The following is a 6,769-nucleotide window of genomic DNA, read 5'->3' as shown; positions in this document are numbered from 1 at the left end:
ATGTACACAAAACAGAATATCTGGCCTAGATGCGGTCAGATAGAGAAGAGAGTCTATCATACCACGATAGAGCTTCTGACAAACCTTTGAGCTTGTGTCTTCTTTCTCCAAAATGCATGTAGGGTGCATTGGTGTCTTGGCTGGAGTACATTCTGACATGTTGAACTTTTTCAGAAGTTCCTTAGTGTATTTGCTTTGATGAATGTACGTTGCATCTGGTTGTTGATCTACTTGAATTCCCAGAAAATACTTGAGTTCTCCCATCATACTCATTTCAAATTCAGCCTTCATTAACTTAGAAAATTCTTTGCAAAGAGAGGGATTAGCAGAGCCAAATATAATATCATCAACATAAATTTGCACAATCAGAATATCATCTTTGTAAGATTTGCAAAAGAGAGTTGTATCAACTTTACCCCTTACAAACTCATTCTCCATGAGAGATGAGCTAAGTCTCTCATACCATGCTCTTGGAGCTTGGTTTAAACCATAGAAAGACTTCTTCAGCTTGAAGACCTGGTTAGGATGTTTAGCATCTTCAAACCCAAGAGGTTGATGAACATACACTTCTTCAGAAATGTATCTGTTGAGGAATGCGCTCTTAAAATCCATTTGGTGAAGAAGAATGTTATGATTCACAGAGAATGAAATCAATAACCTTATAACTTCTAACCTTGCTACTGGAGCAAAGGTTTCTGTGTAATCTATGCCTTCTTGTTGACTATAGCTTTGTGAAACAAGTCTTGCCTTGTTTCTGACAACATCTCTTTTCTCATTGAGTTTGTTTCTGAACACCCACTTGGTTCCAATTACATGAACATCTTTGGGTTTCTGGACAAGATTCCAAATATCGTTCTTGGTGCATTGATTCAGTTCTTCTTCCATAGCCAGAATCCAATCTTTGTCTTGAAGATCTTCATCAATAGAAGTTGGTTATATCAGAGAGACCAAACCCTTTAATATTAGAAGAGTCTCTTCAGAAGGTCTGAAAGCTGATATGGTTTTGACTGGTTCATCTTTATTTCCCATAATCAATTCTTCAGAATGAGAAGCTATCACTCTACTTTTCTTCTGACGAGATGGGTCAGAAGTTGTAGCAACATCTTCTGATGTAGTTGCTTCTACCTCAGCAGCTTCTGAATCCTTGACTTCTGAATCTTGGTCTTTATCTGAAATGGTTATGCTCATACCTGCAAACTTTTCAGCTAGCTTTGAATTGTCAGAGTCAAGCTTATCATCAAATCTAACATGAATAGATTCTTCAATGGTACCAGATTCGATATTATAAATTCTATAACCCTTAGAGCATTAAGAATATCCTAGCAGATAACATTTCAAAGACTTAGAATCAAATTTATGCAATCTATTCTTAGTATTCAACATATAACAAACACAACCAAAATGATGAAAGTAAGAAATGTTGGGCTTTGTATTCTTCCACAATTCATAAGGAGTCTTATTCAGAATTGGTCTTATGGAGATTCTGTTCTAAATATAACACGCTGTGTTTACTGCCTCGGCCCAGAAGTGCTTTGCCATGTCAGTTTCTTGGATCATGGTTCTAGCCATCTCTTGAAGGGTCCTATTCTTTCTTTCCACTACTCCATTCTACTGAGGAGTTATGAGACAAGAGAAATCATGTGATATCCAATAATTATCAAAGAGGTTCTCAAAATCTTCATTCTCAAATTCTCCGCCATGATCACTTCTGACACGGACAATCCTGCAACCCTTCTCGTTTTGCACTTGGGCGACAAAGGTAGAGAACACAGAATGCGACTCATCCTTACGTCTTAAGAATTTTACCCATGTCCAGCGGCTATAGTCGTCAACGATGACCATCCCATATTTCTTCCCACCTATAGACTCAGTTTTCGCCGGTCCAAATATGTCAATATGCAGAAGTTCCAACTGCCTTGAGGTGGAAACAACATTCTTTGCCTTAAACAAGACTTTTGTAAATTTGCCTTTCTGACATGCTTCATGTAAGACCTGGATTTACAGAGCAAGTTAATTTCCGACTCACGCGTAAAATCAGTGTAAGCGTGACAGGAGTTTGATGTTTGAGAAAGATTAATGAAGACGAAAGTTCAAGAATTGCTTGAGGAATGTTTCATAGTTGTTTTAGGAGTTAGTGCGAGTCGTCTGCACACCTGCCTTATGGCGAGAGTGTCCAGAATAGGCTAATTTCGCTTTTAAAACAACGTTTAAGTGAGATTTCAAATCCTTGGGAAAATAAAAAGTTCTCTTTATTTTTCCTTCGACCAGTGTTTCATTTCGGAACCCTGGACTATACACACGATAGTATTCACTTCTCGGAAGTCCGACGACACTAATTTCTTTGCTTCGAAACCCTAAATTCAATCACTGAATGAAGACTTTTTCTATTCGGAGCTTTTAACGAAGTTTCCGTCTGCGTTGCCAGATTTGTTTCGATGTTTCCAATCTTTCTTCAGAACGAAGTTTTGTCGTCTGACCTTCACAGCAAAAAGTAGTTTTTCGGGACAGATTAACTTACACCGCTTTTGGGATTTTAGAGATCGTTTTTCCCTAATTATAGAGATTTGTTTTGAGTTCTGGAAATCTGTCGCCAGAATCTCTCTTAGAATTCATCGATGAACGTGTTGCAAAAATCGGAATCGCGAAATTTTCATTTTTCCCGCGATTTCACCTTCCTATAAATAGTTAAAAAATTCAAAATATCTTCCACATTTCCCCATTGAAGCCGTGGATTGAGGAGAGAAAAGGGAGAGGAGATTTTCGCCGAAACTTGACCGATCTTCGTGCAGTTCGTTCCTACTTCAAGGTATCGAGGTAACTAGCTTGATTCTTACCTCTGATCACTATTTCTACTGCGTTTCTTTAGCTGTTTCTGTGCTCAAAGTTTCGAGCTTTTCGTAAAACTATCCGTTTTTCTTGATTTTTCTGTTGGGGTATCTTCTGTACGTGCCCAAGAGCCTAGAACCTTCGTCGGTATTCGCCGATTTTGATCGAGTTGTCAAGGATCTGAAAAACTGATTTAAAACCCTTTTTGTGCACATATCGAAACTTTAATGTCGAAAAGTCGTAATCTGACTTCGTGCCTTTAGGATTAGTTGTTACAAATGTCGTTAGGAAATCGCTGTCAAATTTGTTTTCCGAAGTGATAACTTTGAGGTTTTGAGCTTTTATTTTGGACCAAAACGCCCCTGAATAGCCGTATTTCGATCCGATCGTCCGAAAATTTTTCCGACAGTTTCTTTGCCTTAGTTTTACCCTAAAACTACCTTGTAAATAGATTAGACCGAAGAAAAAGAGCCGGAGTTCTTTTCTCTATATGGCCGAGAGCTTAGTGCAAGGGGGGGAGTTTTTCGTTTTCGAAAACTTGTCTTTTCGTACCTGATTGTTGTATTCTGAAGCTTCGATGCTTTGTCTATCGTTAATTAGCTGTATTGTGATCGAGCTAATCGATTTTGTTTGGATTTCTGCTTTGTTTTCTCCGAGGTTCAGTTGAAGGGACTTTGGGTTTCTCAGAGAAATCGTGTGAAGGAAATTTAGACCACGAGGCTGGAGCAGCTCGAGGTTAGGGCAACTTACATATTAGATAAGATTGCATGATAGGCGTCGATAAATTCGACTTATGTATGATTTTGATATTGTTTATGATGATGATTTATTGTTATGATTGTTTTCATAACTTATGATATTGATGTTGTATTGAATTGTGCGTTTTGACGCGACTTCGGAGCGAAGAATCACTGAACTGATTCCTTTTGATTTTTCGGGTTGGATGAACAACCCTAGGCAAGTCCAAACTCAAGGGTTGAGACTTAGCTATCGTTTATATACTTAGACTTTCCCCGGGAATTTCTTTTGGCGGGTTTTTTTTTGGAAAACTTAGAATGAATAGAATTTCGAAAACTAAAGACCTTAGAGAACTTAGTCTTCAAAGAATTAAACTCATAACCTGACTAATTAAATTCGAAACGTTTTCATTAACGAATGAACCATAGGGAACCTAAAGGGGAAAATGATTGCGAAAGACGGGGAAAAGTCGTCAAGTCTCGAAGTTACTGGGAATTGGGGAAAGCCACTGAGGCGATCTACGGTGATGATTGAAAGTCACCGAGTACTATAGTACTCTTGTTGTTGGAGTTTGTGTTGTATTGACCGACACTAAACTCTTGGGTTATGAAATTGGGTTTAAGCTAAACATTTGTGTTGTGAGGACGATTCGATGTTTGGCTAACCATATTGCATCATGCATCATTCGATGAAGAACGGGAATGCTTCATCAATAGTGAAGAACGGGAATGCTTCACTAGTGAAGAACGGGAATGCTTCACGAAGGTTGGGGAATTGCCTTCATCGAAGAACACAAAGATGTATCTTCGGCATAGCGGGCTGATCCGACTATGCATGGGTTTGTAAGCGACACCCGAGCGGAAATGGTTAAACACTAGGCCGGTGTTAGGACTGACTCGATGGTGCCCATCCCAAACAACTATCCGGATCATATTGAATTGCATTTCACGCATACATTCACCCTGACTGGAATTGTGTGCTGGTTGCATTACTGAATTATTGTTAAAGCCGATAACATGCTAGGAATATATTTATATATATATAATAACATATATATATATTCCCCAATCACATGTTGTTTGTATATCTACTCTATTCCGTGAGTTGACCCTAGCGCCTTGGCTTTGGTTTCATGTTTGTGTTTGGGCGGTCGGCCTGCTGCCAGATGTCGACGGTGGATTGGGTTTCGATGGTCTCTCCCTCGGGGGGGATCAGGTTTGAGCTGGTTGACCGACATACCCCCACCGCTTGGGTGATCTATCTTGTGGGTCATCGGGCGACGTACCGGGGAAGGGTCATGGAGGACCGGACTGACGAGCGTGGACGTCTGACGAAAGGAGTTTTACGACGCATGGAGCTGAGCTTCAACTTGCCAACTTCAGTTCGTTGTGGACTCGGTACCGGGAGGGTAGGTTTAGGCAGGCGTCATATTTTGTGTAGAGCTCTGATTCGTTTTGCTTTTGGGACAGGGTAGGTTCCCGACGCATGAATTTTTGTGTGGTTCTCTTACTGAGGGATCATAGTGAGTCAGTCGGACCATAGGGGTCATTGCCTAGGCCATTTTGAGGCCGACCTTCTCCTAGTGGATTGTAATTATAACTTTCTCACTCACACTTCTGGAATCTGTATATATTTGCCTACGGGCACACTACTTTGGAGTCACTGCGAGTGCGCATGACGTGGGAGTGCAGCTGAGGCTGTACATGTTTATAGATGTTGTACATCGGTTAGTTTAGTTTGCTGGGTTATGTCTTTATTTTCTATCGCTTTAATTAAAAGGAATCAACTCAAACGAAAAAAAAAATACCTGTTTTCCGCGTAAAGTTTATTTTTGGTTACTAAAGTGACACCTGGAAATCGGGGTGTTACACTTCACAAAGAGCATCTGAAGAATACTTCAGAGTGGGTAAGCCCCTCACAAGGTCAAGCTTACATAACTGAGAAATCTTTCTCATGCTAGCATGTCCTAACCGTCTATGCCATACCCATTGTTCCTCTTTAACAGAAAGAAGACACTTTACATTCTGAGTTTCCAACTCAGCTAATCTGATCTTATAGATGTTGTTCCGCCTCTTGCTATTAAACAGAACAGAGCCATCAATCTGACTTACAACCCTACAAGACTTTTGATTGAAAATAATGTCATAACCCTGGTCAGGTAATTGACTTATTGACAATAGAACATTATCAATGCATGGACTCTTACCAACACCTATGGTTTCAGAATCAACGATCTTACCCTTCTCGTTGCCTCTAAAACCAACTTCACCTCCAGGTTTAAGTTTGAGGTCTTGGAACATACGCTTTTCTCATGTCATGTGTCGCGAGCATCCACTGTCCAGATACCATGATTGGTGTTTCAGTGGAGCGATCAAGGATATCTACAATGTACACAATCTTTTCCTTAGGTACCTACTTTCTGGGTCCTTTCTTATTAGTTACCCCAGAAGTTCTGACAACTTTGGGTCTTTCAGCAGGATAGTATAAAGGAATATGAGCATGATATTTTGACATAGAAAATGTTCATTTCTTAAGAGGTGGTGGAGCAACTTCAGAAGGTAAAGGTTCAGGTATAATGGTACCAGAAGGTACAAAATGTTCATAAAGAGATTTAGACTTAGGCATAGGAGGTTGTTTTCTACTAGGTCTAGAATAGCCAATGTCATGCATTCCATTTCTGCTAACGCCATAGATCATTGAAGCCATTAAGCCACATAGAAAAGATTTTTCATATTTGGTTTCATTATTATCATCAGAAGTACTAGATGCAATAACTTCTTCTAACTTAGAAATTTGGTTTTTAAGAACTGAGTTAGAATTAACTAAAGAGAAGTTGTTTTCATTCAGATCAGAAATGGTTTTCTCATTCTTAGCAGTGACTTCAGAAGAAACAATAGAATCTTTTTTCAAACGTTTATGCTTAGTCAAAAGAGAATCATATTTACTCATAATTTCAGACAAAGCAGTTTTAAGTTCAGAAGTTGAAAAAGATGCGAATACCTCATTTTCACCTTCAGAGTCTGACTCAGCTTCTGACGCTGATTCATCTTTTGACTCTGCTTCCTTGTTCTTCACTACTGCCATGAGCCCTTCAACAACTTCACCATCAGATTCTTCTTCTTCTGAATCTGAAGCATCAAAAGCCACCATGAGACCTTTCTTAGTCTTGAAATACTTCTTAGGCTTCTTGTCTTTCTTCAGCTTG

Source organism: Lotus japonicus, chromosome 4, assembly GCF_012489685.1.
Source record: "Lotus japonicus ecotype B-129 chromosome 4, LjGifu_v1.2".
In the NCBI taxonomy this organism is placed as follows: Eukaryota; Viridiplantae; Streptophyta; class Magnoliopsida; order Fabales; family Fabaceae; genus Lotus; species Lotus japonicus.
This window is presented reverse-complemented; position numbering follows the sequence as displayed.